This window comes from Zalophus californianus, chromosome 2 (assembly GCF_009762305.2).
Source record: "Zalophus californianus isolate mZalCal1 chromosome 2, mZalCal1.pri.v2, whole genome shotgun sequence".
In the NCBI taxonomy this organism is placed as follows: domain Eukaryota; kingdom Metazoa; phylum Chordata; class Mammalia; order Carnivora; family Otariidae; genus Zalophus; species Zalophus californianus.
The window spans coordinates 136,501,446-136,522,236 of record NC_045596.1 but is presented as its reverse complement, the minus strand read 5'-3'; the positions used below and the strand labels follow the sequence as shown (position 1 = coordinate 136,522,236).

General features: G+C 30.9%; 1 protein-coding gene across 2 annotated transcripts in view; it reads left to right on the top strand.

Annotated features, from left to right (window-relative positions):
* The window catches only part of FSTL5 (follistatin like 5), a 741,602-nt gene that overhangs the window by 185,141 nt on the left and 535,670 nt on the right, over window positions 1–20,791 (top strand). The window lies entirely within an intron of this gene.

The following is a 20,791-nucleotide window of genomic DNA, read 5'->3' as shown; positions in this document are numbered from 1 at the left end:
AAGAACCATGAATATTGAATAGAAGTTAAGGTCAAGGAACAAAGGTAATGGGCCCATTAGAGACATGAAGAATTAAGGTATAATAAAAAATTCAACATTCCCATGAATAAACATGTATTTTAAAAAATATTCAAAACAATTAGTGTATGCTTGCTAAGAATCAGTTCTCCTTTAGATGTAATAATGCTTTAGGGGATGTCTTAATAGTTTTACATCGACTCTGGATGCTTTCTTGTAATTAGATAAGCATTATGCTACTCTAGAATAAAATAAAGCAATGTAATGATGGACCAAAAATTAAGGATGATCTTATTTGTTACAGAGAAATTATTATGCTTTTCTAGGAGCTCAGGGAAAAAAATTTCTGAGAAATAGTGACCACATGTGTTATAAAAGTAGGAAATGTTTTATTCCAAATGTAACTGTTATAACTAGAAGCCAAAATTCATGTTTCACAAATTTCTATTATTACCCTGCTGTGTTCTAGAAGGCAAACACAGGAAGGTATTAATATTTATAGACTAAGAATGAAGGAAACATTATAAATTAAATATTATCTGTTTTCATAGAAGAGCAGAGTAAACTGACCAAAAATCCGGCAGATGATTTCCTATGGTAACAGAAAAGCAAAAACCACAGGGGGTCTTTAAGACAGTTAACCTTCCATATTATTAAATTTCTCACTTTTACTACATGCAAGAGCCTGAGATTTCTTGAGGTAAATAATAAATAGCTAATCCCTAGAATTTCAGCTAAAACTTTGTATTCTTTAATTCAACATAATGTAGCTTCATTGTGCCATGTGGTTTTCCTCTCAAAATCTACATGTAACTTGTAAACCATATGTAAGGAGCTGCTGCAAAGCTCTGCAAGGTCTAATAAAGAATTGGATAAATTGATTGTTAATTAAATAATTAACATCCAATATCAGTGAGCTGAAGTGTGAAGATGTCATTTTCTGCTAGAGGTGAAATCTGACTTGAAATTTTCCACCTCAGTCAAATGATTGCCAATCCAGAATATACTCTCAGAGATATTCTTCAAGTTATAATAAAAGCCACCTACAGTGCAGTGTCTTTATTTGATATCCATATTTCAGGGTCACATTAGAATTCAGTAGGGACTAAAATCATTGCAAGTGTAAATAGTATTGAACATTCATAAAATTTAAATAAGACTAGAGAAAAAAAGGATACTACCTAAAAGTTATCTTTTCTGAAATCTTTTCTCCCAATAATAAAAAAAAAACTGTACGTAATTGAGAATTCATGGAGATATAATATATATATATATGTATATGAAAGTGCTCTCATAAGATCACTATTGCAACCAATTTCCAAAGTGTCTTAGTAAGTTCAGAAATTATTTAAATCGCTTATCAGTATATTTTACAGTTAGTCATGTGTCAAGCATAAGCGGGGAAAAATGCCCTAAATTTGTTCAACATAGCATAGTATTATAATAATACTTAGGCAAGACCATTAATTGGTAATAATAATAAGTTTGCACTTTGTGTTGAAAACAATAGTTAAGCAAACTTGTGTGAAAAAATATATATTTTAGGAACTCTTTCTATTTAATTGCATCAATCTCTTGCAGAAGTCAGACATTAGAAATGGAGAGTTCATAGAAGCATACAGTTTAAAGAATCCCATATTTTATGTTATGATTTTCTTTATATGAGTGTTCAAGTATAAACCCTAATTCAAGTCTCTGCAATATAATGTTTTTCTTTTAAATTTGGAAATGTATTAGGGGATAATTAAATTATCTAAGGAAGAGCCAAAGTCACTGTAGTATTTTAGTTGCAGCAAGCATTATGCATAATAAATAACCCTGCAAATGAGGAAACTAGTTGTGAATGCTCTGTTTTTTTTTTTTAAAGATTTTATTTATTTGACAGAGAGAGACACAGCAAGAGAGGAAACGCAAGCAGGGGGAGTGGGAGAGGGAGAAGCAGGCTTCCTGCAGAGCAGGGAGCCCGATGCGGGGCTCAACCCCGGGACCCTGCGATCATGACCTGAGCTGAAGGCAGATGTTTAATGACTGAGCCATCCAGGTGCCCCATGAATGCTCTGTTTTGATTTGTATTTTTAAAAATTCAAAATCAACTTTTTAAAAATACCCTTCTTGTAAGTATACACAATATATGCAAGATTTCAGAAAAAAAATCATTTTATCAAAGAACATTTTTGGTGTCTTGAAGAACAAAGGGAGACTTCCTATTTCACAATTATTTTGAATCCATTTATAAGAAAGTGCAAGAAAAAAGACGTAACTATCATCTACTATATTTAGATGCTCTGCATAACAATTTACTTAAACATATCATTTTAATTTACCATAAACATTTCAATTTAATTTAATTTATTTTAATTTTAATTTAAGTGAGGGCGCCTGGGTGGCTCATTTGGTTAAGCGACTGTCTTCGGCTCAGGTCATGATCCAGGAGTCCCTGGATCGAGTCCCACATCAGGCTCCCTGCTCGGCAGAGAGTCTGCTTCTCCCTCTGACCCTCCCCCCTCTCATGTGCTCTCTCTCTCTCTCTCATTCTCTCTGTCTCAAATAAATAAATAAATAAATAAATAAATAAAAATCTTTAAAAATTTTAATTTAAGTGAGTTATTGTATTTCCTCTCTATTAGCAGTAAATTGGGCTAAACAGAATGCAGCTAGCAAGTGGCATAGCTGGAATTCAAACTTAGTTAAATCCCAAAACTTATGCTTCCTCTTTCATAATAAGACCTACCTCTCAAAGTACAGTATACAACACACACATACACACCTTTATTTCCTCTCCTGAAATATCTTTGTAAATTAAAATATTCCTTAATTGGGTTCTAAATTTTTATAGCAAAATTTACATATATATAAACAGCATTTCAAATAATTATATATAATAACCAAACAATGCTTGTTAATTACATACATATGCTTATGAAAATACATATCACTCTTGTTGTAAGATTCAGCTTTTAAAAGAATGGCCACTTTTATCTATAATTATAGTAATAGGGGGCTAGTTGAAAGAACGGAAAAATGGATTCTGATCTCCAAATCTCATGTCTAGAATATAAAATTTTTGCATCAATTTCCCTCAATTGGAAAATGAATGTGTTTAAATGATAGCCCTTCAAGTGCCTTGAAAAATGAAATTTCTTTAGTTCTATGGACATGCCTGAAATTGCAGTTAGTGATTATCTAAATAGCGGTTTAAAGAGTATTGAGGACTCAGTTAATAAGCTGTCTCAGTGACAAAATTAAATTTAATTCATGGGCCTTACCCTAAAGGAACTTAAAAGACAGGGCATCAACTTATGAAAACTAAAAGATGGATAATCAACAGTAAAGGTAATAATAAAAGATGCTATCATACAATGCCTGTAATCCATTTTCAAATGAGCAGTATGCGCAATTATTTCTCTGAGTTCATAGGAAGGTACAAATTAGAGTGTTGGAGGGTTACAAAGAGGAAAAGAGATTTATTAGCTCTCAAAAAAGGAACAGTTTCGGCTAGAGTAGCAAGCAGAAAAGATTTTCTAATTTATATCAAAATAATTACACGCTGAGAACAATGTTAGGTTCTTAGACAAAATATTTAAAAGAGCAAGTGGGACTCCATTCTTAGGGAGCTTACAATCTATTTAAGAATGTTTATAGAAATAGTCAAATTTTATTGTGTAACTTTCTTAATATTTTAATATGGTAAAAAATTTTAAATTTGAGAGTACATAAATACTTAAATAATTTATTAGATTTTACTCATATTTGACTTTTTCTGTGAATGCTTGGTGCTCAATTTTCATAAAACAAAGGATTCTTTTGCAATAAATATCAATATTGTGTGCATTAATGTATATCAACATATATTGCTATATATAGCATAAGTAAAATAAATGTCAGACTAGTTGGTAGAGAATTTATTTAAAATTCCATAAACTCACCCAATTAGGATAATTAAATAAATTTTCATTTACAGTGTATGTTTTATGAATTTTAAAAATTATTTTGGTGGAATTAGGCCATGTAATAAAAATAAGGACCATGATACAATTGTTAACTGAAGTTGGTAAGAAGAATTTTTTTATTAGTATTTAAGTACTGATTGAGTTTTACAATATATAAATAAAGTCAATATCACCAAATTATCCACTTTGGAGACCTTGATATTCTGTTCTTCGGAGAAATCTTTGCTAACAGTTTTGGGGATTGAAAGAAAGTGTGCAAAGTTAAGATAATTTTAATTTAGTAAGAAATTATGGCTATTCAATAAAGAGAAGATATGCTTCAGAATTCAATCTTTATATATATAAAATATTCACATGTATTTCTTCCCAGGGAAAATGATGACTATACCATTATTTATTTGCTTATTATCTCTTTTGGGCCAAATATACCCATTAAGGTAATAACTATGCAATGATATCATTTAAAATTTTAAGATCTATTATTTTTTTTTTAAAGATTTTATTTATTTATTTGAGAGAGAGAGAATGAGAGATAGAGAGCACGAGAGGGAAGAGGGTCAGAGGGAGAAGCAGACTCCCTGCTGAGCAGGGAGCCCGATGCGGGACTCGATCCCGGGACTCCAGGATCATGACCTGAGCTGAAGGCAGTCGCTTAACCAACTGAGCCACCAGGCGCCCCTTAAGGTCTATTTTAACCAAAGTTATCTCTTCAACTTTGCTCTCCTTTTGAAGACAAAGAGCAAAATAGGACAAATTAAAAACATATAAGGCATATAATCAAAAGATTATATATAAGAAACTTCACAAAGTAGTTATATTTAATTAGATATACATGTAGGGTAATAAAGTTTAAAAATTTTCTTATTCAGGGTGCCTGGCTGACTCAGTTGGTGGAGCATGAGACTCTTGATCTCATCATTGTGAATTCACATTGGGTATAGAGATTACTTAAAAATAAAATCTTTAAAAAAAAGCTTTTATATTCATTTACAAATTAATTCACAGCATTTCCTAATCTGTTTTCATCATGGTTGACAAATCTTCACAATTTTGAGTTGTTAACTTGGTTTTCCCATTCATATTTGAACCTACTAAAATTTTTTTTGCTTTAAACTTTCTTCTCAAAGTTTCTTACTCATTTAATGCTATATCAGGCTTGTATTTGTTGGAAAATAGATACGTCAGCAGCATGTTCATTTCTGCCCTGAAATATATATATGTTTGTATTTAGTATATATATATGTACATATATATTTAAATAAAATAGCATAAAGTATAAATTATTATTTAGTAATAAATATTTAATTATTTAATGATAAGTGTTTAATTATTTAATATTATTCAATAAATTATTATTTTAAAACAAATTATTCAATAATAAATAGTATTATTAAATAAAATTATTTGATAATAGTTTAATAAAAATGATTTAATAATAATAGCTATAGATCATTTAATATATATGAATATATGTACTTTATATAGAGAAATTTCATTGGTTAAAGTATATTAAAATTCTAAGGCGCCTGGGTGGCTCAGTTGGTTAAGCGTCTGCCTTCGGCTCGGCTCATGATCCTGGGGTCCCGGGATCGAGCTCCGCATCGGGCTACCTGCTGAACCTGCTTCTTCCTCTCCTTCTGTCCCCTTCTGTCTCTCTCTTGCTCTCTATCTCGAATAAATAAATAAAATCTTTTAAAAAATAAAATAAAATTTTGTATATCACCATCTATTTCTGTTTTAGCATAGAACTAAATATTGGAAAAGCAAATAAACTAACTGAACATTCAAGTGCCCAAACTTATTTTTATTTAACTACATTGTAGATAATAAATGTATATCTGCTTTCTTTTGCTTGATTTGGTATTTCAATGTGATCTTAGTTTGGGGCTTGGGAATACTTTGAAATGCTAGCTTTGTCATGCTGAGCATATAAGAAACCAGAACTGGTCTTCTGTGTAAACTGCTCCCTGGATGTAAATTTAAAACATGGTTCATTCTTCTAGGCAACCAAGACACCACTTAGTGAATTACTGTTTGTGTTAAAGACCAATTCAATAACACACTTCTGAATTAGCTTTCTCAGACAGCCAATTCTCACCCAATAAATTGTGAGGCCCAGAACTCTGAAGGGTGAAACGTTATTGAAAAAAATATCCAAAACCATTTATATACCAAGAAACACCTCTAATCTAAATAGATGATATTTCTCACACATATATGCTACTTTTTGTTAATGTAATTGGAAATTGTTGAAATTATTAAAATAGATTAATTTAAAAGCTTGATTGAACTCCTTGTCATCGTTACCCTTTTTTCAATCATTTTTAGAACTTCTATTGTACAGAGGTCTACATATTTTTAACATGAAAGTGTAGTTATCATGCACTAAATAGTTAAAACCTATTTACCTAAAGCATTTTATAACTATCTGAAGTAATATACCAGAATGTAGAATACTATTGGTTGTAAGACTTTATTTGGGTACAACAAAAACAAAAAATAAAGTCTGTAAATTAAATCACTATGTCTATATTAAAATGTGGGAAAATGTGCACCTTAGAATCAAGTAAATGGGTGTACTTCTTTGAGATTTATGTAAGCCTTTCTTGACCATAGCATAATAAAAATTGTCACCTTAAGTAAGAAATGGTTATATAAAAGTAAAAGTTTAAACTCTATGACAAAACTTGTGCTTCTGGCCATAATGAAGAAAAGGGTTCAGCCTCCTACCTGTAACGACTAGAAAATCAGGACAAAGTGTATGATTTTTTTTTTTTTTCTAAGAACTTGGTCATCAGGTCACTAAGGACAGTGATCCCTGAGCTACCAGTAATCAACAGTGTGAGAACTATGCTTGCCCCAGGGTTGGGCTGGGAAGTTTCCAGATCATGGCCCACTGAAAGTTCAAGAAACTAGAGAAAAGATTTAATGTGTTAACTAGAAATATGGAAGATTTAACTAGACCGAAATTGAACTTCTAAAGTTGAGAATCACAAAGCCTGATATGAAAATTCCAATGGAGGGATTGACAGCAAATCAGACTGCAGAGGAAAAGATGGCTAACATTGAATATATATTAATAAAAATTATCCAAAATATAACAAAGAGAGAAATTGGATTTAAAAAAATATTAAGAACACCACTGAGCTGTGAGGCAACTTCAAGCAGCCTAATATATGTGTAAATGGAGTCCTAGAAATGCTATGTGTAATTGGAGCCCAGAAAATTATTTTTCAAAATTGATAAAAATTGTAAACTAACATACCCATGAAGTTCAACAATTCCTAAAGCCTGGAAAAATAAAAATAAGTGTCAGTTAAGTTACACTTTAATTTTTAAAGCTTATACGTTAAGCTGTAATTTTTCAATTTATAAAATTTTACAGAAAAATTAAGTGTATAACTTTAAATGTTTGTAGTTAAATATATATCAGTTTATACCTCAAAGCTGTTAAAAAAAAACTTAGGAGGATTCCATATAATGATTATCTTAAATATGTTATTTCATGTAGTAGGACTTACTCTATCTGGGCTGCTGTAGGATGACTCTTACTGTCTCCACATGTCTCTCTCATCCTTTCAGTACCTATTCTAAAAATTCTATTAGCTAAAGAAAGTCACATGAATAAGAGGAACAAAACATATCACTCACTTGTTTTGAGGACTGATATGAGAGTTTAAGTACCTCAAACACAATATAAAATGGAAGAATAATATTTTTATGCAAATGCCTGCTATTTAATTTACATTAATTCAAAAGTTTAGGCTATATGATATGTATTTATACACAGTTTATAAATTATGTTCATTCACATAATTAAAAACTGAAAAAAAACCAAAAAAACATTCCATCAACCCATTCAATCCCACTATATATATATTTTCAGTTTGTTTTTAAACTGTTGTTGTTTTAATAGGCCAGGAATGTCTTTCTATCTTTGTCAAAGCAGTCCATAAAAATCTAATTTAATTTTGTTAATTTTGTGAAATTAAATACTTTATATAACCAGGCCTTTTCCCATGGATATTTTTCACTATTAAAAACAATATTGTGACAAATTCCCTAAGCCTTATACTGATAAAGCTGAGCTATTTTTTTCTGTCAATATATTAAAAGAAAAATACTGCTTATAGACTTTATGTATTTAAAATTTTGCTAAGTAGTACTCTAATAAACTCTAGTAAATAGTACCAACTTAAATGTGTCATTATTTGAGAAATGCCAGTTTAAATACATTTTCTTCAAAATTTAGTGTTAAAACCTTTTAAAATTTTAGCCACTCTGATGGGTAAAACATCAATTTGCATTATTTTGCATGCCTTTATTAGAAAGTTTCAGCTTTTTTCACATTGACTTAATATTTCCTCTTCTATGCATTATTTGGCAGTACCATTTTCATAATTTTTTCACTAAATTATGTGTTACCACTTGTTTGTAACAATGATTTACATACTGTAGATACTAATCCTTTATATTTTATGTGTTGTAAATATTTTCTCTTCTTGTATTTTTTGAAATACAGAAATATCCAAATTTTAATTGATAAAATCTGTCAATGTCCCCCTTTTTAATCTTGGAGATTTGTATAGGGCTTTCATGCATTCCTAAATATTATTTTTTTATTATAGTAGATATAAAGTCATTTTGTGTGTCATTTATCAATTTTCACATATTTTATCTATATTTCAATTTTATTCTCATTTTTTAATAAGTAACCTATGTATTTACATTTTTAAAGAGCTAGACTTTTTGGTATGAGTTCTATTTACTTTAGAAATTCATTTATTTCTATTTTACTATCCATTCCTTCCTCAGTTCTACTTTGTTCAGTTGGCCATTTGTTACCTAAATCTTTATACAGACTTAAATGAATAAGAGGTTTCATTTGTGTTTTCTGGTAATAACACAATAAGTAGCTGGGACAACAGCTTCACTATAACATCAGTGTCCCATGCCCTTTCTCTTTCTGTTAATGTTACTCTCATTCTTCCAGTTTCAAGGCTTCTGCACTTCTTGGTATCATTCTGTGTTCCAATAATGAAGAATGGTAAAGAACAAGCATCTATTTTATTTATTTATTTAATCCTCTTCTCTCTCTCTTATTATTAATCAAAACCATGTCACATGACCACCCTGCTGCAAGGGTTCCAGATGCTGAATATCCTCAGCTGGACTCACACACTCCAAATGCAGGTTCTGTTTGCAGAAGAACAGGTCAATCTTTCTTAGCTAGGCTGCTAGTCATGTGTCCTTTGCTGGTTGTATATTTTCTGGAGATTCTCTTTTAACGTATTTTGTTATTCAATATTTATTTGCATATAAATATGCAATAAATACTTGCATATTTATCTATGAAATTATAATCATATAAATGATTTACTTAGGTTAATTTATTTCAAGATTTTCACTGGATATTAAAGAACATAAGGGTAAACATTTCCCTTTGTGTGGGGTTTCTACATCCTCTGAGTATTGCTATACAATGTTACTGCTTTGCATTGATTTCAAAAGTTCTAATTTTAGTTTTTATTTTTATTTAATGCAAGATTTATTTAGAATGGATTTTTTTGTTTTATTTAAATTATTTACTTGAACATTCTTTTTATTATTATTATTTATTTACCTTTTATTTGTCTTGAGGTCCAATAATGTGATATGAAGGAATTCAGCCTTCTGTAATTAATTAAGGGGTGTGTGTATATGTTTAGGTACATAGTAATTTTTTTTTAACTGTTCCTTACACATAAAAGAACTTCCCTTTTTTATATGGAACATAGTATCTCTCTCTCTTTCTCTCTGTTTCTCTCTCCCAGAAATAAATATTGCCTGTAGAAAATTATACATTTATTATTTTTTAAAAGATTTGTTAAATAATCTATACACCCAACATGGGACTCAAACTCACAACCCCGATTTTAAGAGTCGCATGCTTTACCAATTGAGTCAGCCCGACATCCAATAATTTATAATTTGACTCATAAATTAAAACTATATTACTCAAAATGCTTTACTATCAATGTGGCATAAAATTTCCAGAAGAGAATGTTAAAACGTGAGAGTATGCCTTTTTTTATTTTATATCTTTTGTTCTTGAGTGTTTGCAGTTCTCAGTAAACTTTCCTCATGTATTTTATTATTTTTTCACTGTTTTAATATGTATTATGTTTTCATTGCATAATTAAAACTTTTATCATCATGAAATGTTGCCTCTTTCCATTTGCTATCTGGCCCTAAATTCCACATTATCTAACTTTAGTCCTTTCATATCTTACTTTGTTTATTATACACTTTTTAATTTTTAATTTGCCTATGCATTTATTGAGACATATTTTAGTGGTGGAATAATAGACATATATATGCATATATATGTATATATGTACATTATTTATATGTGTGTATATATGTATATATTTTATATGTGTGTATATATGTATATATATGTGTGTGTGTGTGTATATATATATATATATTTTTTTTTTAAGCAGACTCCACACACAACGTGAGGCTTGAACTCACAACCCTGAGATCAAGAGTCACATGATCTACACTGAGCCAGTCAGGTGCCCCTAAACATATTTTAAATGGTAGACTTATTTAAATGATAATTTATTGATTTCATTTCCAAGAGAATATGTAATGTGTTTGGCATAGGTGAATAAAAACAGTGAAAAAAGAATTAAGAAAGGAAGGATAGAGTTGCCTTACAGGAATATAAAACCCAGGCTTAGCATGATGATAGATGATAGATAGATAGATAGATAGATAGATGATAGAGATGGATGCACAGATACATTTCACACACACAGAGACACACACAAACATAGATACTTTACATGTAGAATCCAGCATATAATATATGGTTTGAAGAGATCAATAGAATAATAGCTGAATTTATAGGCACTAATTTCCAAGTAGTTTATATAAGTATCTGTGCTAATTATACATGGCAAGAAACTGGAAGCATTTGGTTTATGACTATTTTGGGAATTTTGAAATAACCTCTTAATATACTTTAATAATTTATATGTATTCTAGTTCTTAGTATATAACTGACTTTATCTTATTTAAAAGATCCATTTAATAAAATTAAATTAGGAATAATTCATTTTTGTGAAAAATATCATTAGAATTTTGATAAGGAGAACATTGAATTTATAGATTACTTTGAGTAGTATAGAAATTATAAGTGTTAATTATTCTAATCCATAAACATGGGATATATTTTTATTTGTGTCTTGATTTCAACCTACAAAGCTATAGAAATCAAAACAACATGGTACTAGTATAAAAACAGACATATATACCAATAGAACAGAATCAATAGCCCAGAAATAAGCCCACAAGTATATGGTAAACTAGTTTTGGCAAGGGAATCAAAAATAGTGGGGAAAAGGTAGTCTCTTCAATAAAATATATGGGGAAAATTGGATATTCACATGCAAAAGAATTAAATTGAACCCCTATCTTACAGTACTCACAAAAATGAACTTGAAATGGTTTAAAACATAAATGTAAGACTTGACACCATAAAATTTCTGGAAGAAAACAAGGAAAAAGCTCAAAGTATTGGCAAAGATTTTTTTTGGATATGACAACAAAACACAAGAACAAAGCAAAAATCTACAAGTGGGACTATATCAAATTAAAAACCTTCTGCAGAGCAAAAAAAAAGAAAAGAAAAGAAAAGAAATAACACAATGAAAAGGCAATTTACAGATTGGGAGAAAATATTTGTAAGCCAGGTGCCTGGGTGGCTCAGTTGGTTAAGCGACTGCCTTCGGCTCAGGTCATGATCTTGGAGTCCCGGGATCGAGTCCCACATTGGGCTCCTTGCTCAGCAGGGAGTCTGCTTCTCCCTCTTAACCTCTTCCCTCTCATGCTATCTCTCATTCTCTCTCTCTCAAATAAATAAATAAAATCTTTAAAAAATATTTGTAAGCCATATATCTGATAAAAGACTAATATCCAAAATATATAAAGAACTCTTATAATACAATAATAGAAATAAGAAAATAATCCATTTACAAATGAACAAGTGATCTGAATTGACATTTTTCTAAAGAAAATACACAAATGGAAAACCTACAAATGGCCACCAGGAAATTGAGATGTTCAGCATCACTAATTATCAGGGGAATGCAAATCAAAGCCACAATGAGATACCACCTCACACTGTTAGAATGACTATTACCAAAAGATGAGATAAGTGCTGAAAAGGATGTAGAGAAAAGGGAACCCTTGTGCAGTGTTGGTGAGGATGTTAATTGGTGCAGCAGCCATTATGGAAAACAGTATGGAGGCTCCTCAAAAATTAAAAATAGAACTACTCAATGATCCAGCAATCCCATTTCTGGTTATGAATGTGAAGAAAGGAAATTCTCAAAAAGTTATCTGCAATCCACTCCCATGTTCATTGCAGCATTATGCACAATAGCCAAGATGTAGGAAACAACCTGAGTATCCATTGACGGCCGAATGAATAATGAAAATGTGATAGGTATACATGGTGTAATATATATTTATATATGCAAAGGAATACTCTTCGGCCATAGAAAAGGAAGGAAGTCTTGCCATTTGTGAGATGAATGGACCTTGAGGGAATTATGCTAAGTGAAATAAGCCAGACAAAGACAAACAAGACTGTACTGTATGATTTCACTTATATGGGTAATCTAGAAAAGTCAAATTCACAGAAACAGAGGGTAGCATGGTGTTTGCCAGAACCTGAGGGGTGGGAAAAATGGGAAGATGTTTGTCAGGGCACAGATTTTCATTTATAAGATGGTATGTTCTGGGGAATATAATGTGTAGCATGGTGACTGCCATTAACAATATTGTGTTGTATACTTGAAATTTGCTGAGAGTATAAATCTCAAATGTTATCTCCCCGCCCCTGCCACATGCATACAAACAGTAACTCTGTGAGGTGATAATGTGTTAACTAACTCTGTTGTAGTAATCATTCCACAATATATTTTCATTTGATATATGCTCGTTTTTTATGTTTTAAATAAATATTCTATTATTATTATTATTATAATTCTATTTTTTCTGTAATATAGCTGAATCTTATAATATGGTCATTTTACATTATTCTCTGATACATAGTACTTAACTGAATAATGAACATTAATATTCAATGGACCATCTAGTATATAATATTTCAGTAGCTTATATTGCACAGTCAATTACAGAACTATTTTAGTTAGTGTTTTAAATAATGAATATAAATTACTTACTCTTTGGCAAAACAAAGCTCAAATTTAAATGCATTTTTTAAAAGTGTTCCCAGATATACCAAGTTTTGTACCTTATATAGAAAACAGTTGAAAATCATTGGGAAAAAATGTGGGATAATTATGGGGTTGGAAATACACAAAATGAAAAATTTTGTTTTTGTTCCCTCTGAATTTAAATTATCTTTACCCAGTTTTTGAAAAGATGTGTTTGGTAATTCTGTGGTGAGCTAAAATTGTGCAATTTTATTAAAATAACATAAAATGATTGTTATTTGACTCTATCAAGGCAAAATTACCTACTTAAAGAAGTATGTCAGTTCTGTTAAGTATGTGACTAATTTGTGAATTGAAATGACATGGACCCATACACCTTATAAGCTAGCTGTGTCCATTATACACTGTCTACATACATAAAATAAAAGTCCTAAAGGTAAACTTTCCTATATTTCATGATATTTCAAATAACATAAGCATAACTTGTCACAAATTAATGGAATATAGAGTTAAATTTTAAAGTTATAAATAAAATGTTGCAGAATATTTATATTTTATAATTATCTAATCTTACTAAGATTTACATGAGTTCATTTTAAACTTAACAGAAAGACTTGTGGCATTATTCTTAAAGTTGTATACTTGAATCGAATCCACAGACTCACACATATTACAGATTAGAGCGCAAATCTTCTAAATATAGAGAGCAAACAACCATATTTTTAAGGTATGGTGTGAAGGACCTACTTAGATTTCCTGTGATAATATATTCTTAAGGGGATAAAAGGAAGTAAAATAAACCTGTAATAAGCCATCTATCTTCAAGGCCTTCAGGCAGATAAATGTCTAAATCCTTCCTAAGAGTTGTGTCTTGTATTCATGAAGATAAGGAACCTTGCCTTGAGCTAACAGTAAATGGTCATATAATTTAATGTATACTTAGCTTTCTATAAACCCATTGTATTTTTGTACATGGTTATGTTTTTAATAAAATGATAGTTCTTAAAGTTATGACTGTAATGTCTAAATTTGATTTACATAAAGACATTTTCAGAAGCAGTTAATAGGGATATTCCATTTACCTGACCTGATCAAAATGAAAAGGTATCATTTAACACTGTGATCATTTTATTCCTTTACTGTGTCTAGTCATTCCTTACATATTTGTTAAATGAATGAATGAATTCAATTAATGCATTGATTTTTTTTAAATTAACCTAAGACCTTAACCGTATTTATTTACAAAGTCATGTAGCATCTTTCACCGCATAGAAATGTTTACATTAAAAAAATGATATAATTTCTTAAACTTTATAAGTTACTATCTTATGATAGTAACTTATAAAGCTTAATACACGAAATAAAGCTTAACTAGAAGCTTCAGATATTTTTCAAGGCTTTGGCTAAAAGCACTAGACAGTATTTTTCTCTTATTATTATATGATGAGTTAAACTATTTTCCAATGACCTCAGATCAGTCTGTAACGATCACTTGAAAAATATTACATCATATCCTCCCTTCTTTCCCTTGTTCAGATTTTTATCTTCTCTCTCACTTTCCATCTCTAGTTCTCCTGAGACATATTTTTCAGTAAGGTCAAAAATAAAACTATTGATTGTGTCTGACAAGTGTCAAAAAGTATTTTCTGTTAAAAAGGAAGAGAAGAGAACAATACCTAAAAGTCTAATCAAAGCTAGTGAGATGGATGGTGTTACATTAGAAAGGAAGATCCATTATTTCCCCATGTATAACTCTTAAGCCCTTAGTTATTTGTTGCTTTATTTCTGTAAAGCTTTCTTTTTTCAGAGATTATTTTTAATTTAACATTCTATCAAGGAGCTTATATTTTCATTACCTCCCATGAGTAAACATATAATACCTTGAAGGCTACATATTACAACCAAATAAGGAATCCATCAATTTGTCTATACATACATCTAAATCTCTCTTATAAAATGGGAAGCCCGTCTATCGATATAAATGAGTTGAGAATTATGTTAATAAAGACATTTCTATGAATAGTCATTATTTTCCCAGTGCTATTATTCTAAAAAATGTAATTCTCTTTTAAAAATAAAACTATATTCCCATGTAAAGACAATGCTCTATGAAAATTCCCATGTACAAAATAGATAAATTTAAAATCTCAAAATGCAAAAAATAAATAAATAAAATAAAATCTCAAAATGCATTTAAATATTTTTTCAGGAAAATATGTTATGAAATTCTTTAGTCGAAAGCTCTAGATCTTAATACATTATGTTATTTGACTTTTAAACTTTATTTACACTATTGTCTTTAATTTAATAGAGAAAATAATTTAAATATTAATAACTAAGTTAATTTTGAAGATAGGCCTTCAGGTCAGAATTAGTACACACTTAATATCGAACATTGCAGACTTCTGCTTCTGAGTAAGACATAGAATGTTTCAAGAGAATATCACTTTTACTTTAATAATGAAAAAAAAAAAAAAACAACCAAGAAAATCATAGTTTAAACAACCCATTAGAGAAATGAGGATGCAACGAAACCTTAATGAACTAAAACCTTTGAAGCAACAAGACCCTCCTAGGGGAAAAAGAGACCTAAGTCTGCTTTCATCCCTTGTGCAGTAGATGATGGAGGAGGAATTCACCAGAGAATGGGGTAAGGAGAAACAAGCCAAAATGTAAAATAAACTAGTAGCACTAGTAATCGTAGTAGTAGTAGCACCAGCAGCAGCAGTAATGGTGGCTAAGAGGTGTCTGGCACGATGGTTTAAAATCCCGGGGTGCTCCACCCACCAGGCAAGTCTTCATCTACCTTCCAACTCTCCAAAAGGAATTTTTCCTTACTTCTTTTTCTCAAGACAGAAAATGTCATACTTTTTTTTGCCCTAAAATATTTATTTTTAGAAATTGCCCTGTCCACCTGAAAAGGCTATGTAGCAACCTGCCCATGCTTTATTATAAAGAAGAGGAGTGTATGCCACTCGACCTAACCTATCAGATTACCCCTTTTTTCTAGACAAATTGATTAATCAGGCATGGACATCTGATCCAGTTAGAATTAGAGGATTAGAAACATTTTGAAGAGGTTGATATCCCAATGATGGTTATCTCTTCTACTTAGATAAATGGTGGTAGGACCATGTTAAGTCTGGAGTTAACCTGGAATCATCATTGCTGCTGCTTGGAAGGAGTACTGCAGAAAATGAGGCCAACAGTAAGGAAAATAGTTTCAGAGAAAAAAAAAAGATTCAAGATGACATTGAAGACTATCTGAAAAGAGCATGTCTAATATTAGAAACAACCCTGGGCTTTGAGTTACAAGGGCCAGAGATTCTCTTTCATATAGAATGAAAGGAAGGCTATGAACATTTCTACACTAATAATTTTTCTTTCTCTTTTCCTGCAAGAATTGTTAGAAATATAATCTTGTTTACAGCCATAATTATCATTAGCTATTTATAGTAAATTCAGTGTTGAAATAAAACACACATTGTATATTAAATTTTAATTTTAAATAAAATAAATGCAAAAATACTGGTATGAACAATCATTTATGTTTATATATATATTTATGCACATTTGTATTTATTTATACCAATAAATACCAATCCATGGCTAAGATATATTAACATATTTGTCATCTATATATTGTTTAAAGATAAAGTTAGCTTTTCTCGGCTAAGTACATTTGCATTTTAATTTTTCAGGAGATCCTAAATTACTATGGTATATTTTATAAACTTTTGCAGGTAAATTTTTAAAACAATATAAAGCAGAGCTAAGCAGCCATGTAGATATATTTACAGAAATTAACATGTGTGGCTTTGTGATGTATTTGGAGCAACATTTCTTAGACAAGGAAGGCTAAAAGGTAATCTATTATTAGTCTTTGAACATTTTTGTGTGTGCTCTGTAATTCCACATCCATTATGTATATTAAGGAGTAGGGCATGGGACAGTTCTTTTATATTCCATATTCCTGTAGGTATGCTGAATTCAAGGAATGTTACACATATCTAAAGTATAACCTTGAGAATTATTTTCTCTATAGTTACATTAATATAATTTTTAAAAATTTATAATTGTATTTGCAAGAACAGAAATTAACTCAAGTTGCTTTAAGTGATAGCAAAAACAAGAGAATTTTGAATTAAGCTTGTCTTATGAAACCAGCCAAAAGCACGATGTAGAACGGTACTTGATCCACAAGTAGGGACTTGAACAAGGATACATAGAGTCATTAGATATCCAGATAGTATATTTTTTTTTTGCCATCGTTAATTCCCTCAGCAGAAAGCTGTCCATGCTCTGTATAGAAGAACTGATGAGCCCACATCTTCCAATTTGCATGTTAGACTTCCTCAACCAGATGCAGAAACCATCTAGTAATCTCTCAGTTCCAACTCCAAATTAGAGAGAGAGCAAAATCTAACGAACAGATTTGGGATTAGTCCCCTCCCTTCAATAAATTAACTATAGTCCAGGTGTGCACATTCTTATTTGAGGCCTTTGTAAGACATCTCACACCCACTGTTCTTAAATTACATTCTGTAAACCAGATCATGTTGTATTAAAAACAAACCCACAACACCCAAATAAACCTATTTCCTTTTTTTGCTAGGTTCTGAATGTTGATTCCTCTCTAAGCGTTCTATCAAATGTAGAGTTCAAAATTTGAAGATAAGTTACAACTCTATATAGAACAGTAGAGTCCAAACACCTCCCCTTTCCAGACGTGCTTACTAAAGCAAGCAAATGGAATGACTCATTATGTTCTACTTAGAGATTCCACAGAAGGTATGCTAACATGATTAATAGTCAGCTGTGAGACATTTTTACTCTTTGTAGACTTGCAATCCATAGTATTTTAAATACAGAATGAAAACTGATTTAGATCTTAAAGAATGGATCCCCAATCCTCTTGGGTGGTCTTCAAAGTTTTGAAATTATTACAAGTTACAATTACAATACTTCAAAAAGACAAACTAATTTAAACTCACAATCTGATTTCATCAAAGTAGCAGAAATTCAAAAAATATTTTGCATTAGGTAATTCAGTTTTAAAAAGCACAGCAACTTTTAAGAGAGTAACATAAAATCATAGTAGTACTTTTAAAGAGTAGGAGAGGAAAGCAATTTTTCCTCTTTCCTCTTATTTCAGTACCTGGGTGCCTAAGAATTAAGCTGACAAAAAAGATTAACAGGAGAAAAAGGTTTATATGTATGTATTCTATGCATGGAACCAACAAAAGAAGTAACCGTTTCCTTAAATTATTAAAGTTACAAGCTTATAGACCTAATGTAGTAGGGAAAAGGAAGGGGGATAAAAGGTTCTTATAGGAAGAATAAAAAGGTTTCTTTAAGAAAGATAAGTGGGTTTTTAGGAGAACAAAGGGGAGATAAAGTATATATTTGTCTATACAGATATGAGCGGTCTCTCTTTCAGTGCTTTATGTAGGCTTATTTTTATTCCTCCTCCTGGAGTAGACCCACCTTGAAGAGGGAATTTATAACAGCCTCATTTCCAGGAAGTTACTGATTTTAGTCACATCAGGGAAGTTCAGAGTAGGCTTCCTTCTGCATGTGTTGAATTTCAAATGTCTTCAGTTTAAAAGTGAAAAAGAAGATAGAAGGAAGGGAGAAATGAAGGGGGGAAATCGGTGGGGGAGACGAACCATGAGAGACGATGGACTGTGAGAAACAAACTGAGGGTTCTAGAGGGGAGGGGGTGGGGGGATGGGTTATCCTGGTGATGGGTATTAAAGAGGGCACGTACTGAATGGAACACTGGGTATTATAGGCAAACAGTGAATCATGGAACACTACATCAAAGAAAAAAAAAGAAAAGAAAAAAATAAACGTTTTTGTTGGGCAGCTAAAAAAATAAAATAAAATAAAATAATCTTCATACCAACTCTGGGACTCCCGGTAGGTTTCTACAGAAACAAATGGAAAACATTGAGAAAAGGTAAACTGAGGAATATTAAAAATTTTAAGTTTGTTGGGGCAGAATTCAGTTTGAATTAGGCAGTACCAAACTGGAAGTGTTTAGCAACATTCCACCACTGGGCACCAAGAAAGAATTATACAGGGAAAATATGGAAGCAAAGAAAGGAAATTATTTGATTATCTGTAGTTCAAAGCCTAGTTGGCTGTCTGTGATTGTGATTGGTTATCCTTAGTGTTTTGATTTTGGAACTTTAAGGCATTTACAGGCTTAGACTTTTGGTTTGCTTATGTAACTTGCCACAGCATTAGAGCTACCTCAGTCTAATGGCCTCCATGTTTAATTTATTCAACATCTATGATGTAAATGTGCTCACGAGAGTTCTACATTATTTAAAAACTCTGTAAAAGCTTTGTATGTTCTGAAGCCATATCAATAGAAGGAGGTGAGAGAAGGACAGCAATTAGTGAATACAAAATTAATCATTTACAACTCAAAGTTCAAAAGTTACCAGATAGAACTGGAGACTATAAAATTTAGATATATCATTTGAAAAATAAGTTAATGAATGAACACATCAGACTGGATTATAACCAGTTTGACGAAGGAATTTGAAATATGGATTATAGTATACAGAGAGAAATATATGATGAGTTTGTAAAGAAACCTTTGACAAGTTTGGGTTACATCCTTTTTGTGTAAGTGTATACCAAAAATTATTTTACCCATACAAATTTTAATATTAATAGCATTGATTAGAACAGAAAAAGATAAAGCAAGATTTACAATTAGCAATTGTAAAGTAAAATTATAATATGATGATGTTCAGAAATATTCTAAAAAATGTCTTTAGCTCCCTTCCTCTCTCTCTCTCCCTCTCCACTTTGAGGTCCTCTCTCAGAATTCTACTTTTTTTGTTGTTGTTGTTCTTAGGCTTCTCTGACTTGACTCAAAGAATGTTGTAACATTCTTTTCTTCATTCCTTATCTGTAGTTTGTGGAATTGGGAAGGGCAGAGAGATGTAGATGGGATTCTCCCTCATATAAAGGAAATCTAAAAACTAGCAATTTTGTTGTTTGACCATGGGTAAATTCTAGGAGGAAAAGTTTCCATATCTACATATAATATAGCATTTGGCTTTGCAAAAGAATATAATAGTTGCCCATTCTTTGACTAATCAGAAGCCTCAGCCTTCGCTGGATTATTAATACCAACAACATATTTTTTGTGTGATATTAGAGAATCAATTTCTCTTTATACAAATAAAAGTTTCATCTGAGATAAACACTATGGAAAGACAGAATTGTGCTAGTTTCCCCATCCCTGCTCATTGAAAGTTTGGGAATTTTCTAAAAAAAATCCCTACTTCTAGCATCATATCTACTAACCAAGCTATAAAATCTGTAATATCAAACATATATCATTAATTTAATTTAACAGACATTATTTTGCTAAAATAAAATCATTATTTTCAGTGTCCATATGATATATGATACCATGATGATAGCTCTGAGTATAAAATATGTATGTTCACTTTTTATAAAGCAATTTTTCTACTCAGTTTCTCTACTTACACAACTCTATAATGCTTACTACTATAGCATGCTGTGACAGCATGTGGCCTTGTTTGACTAAAATACTGAATTCTT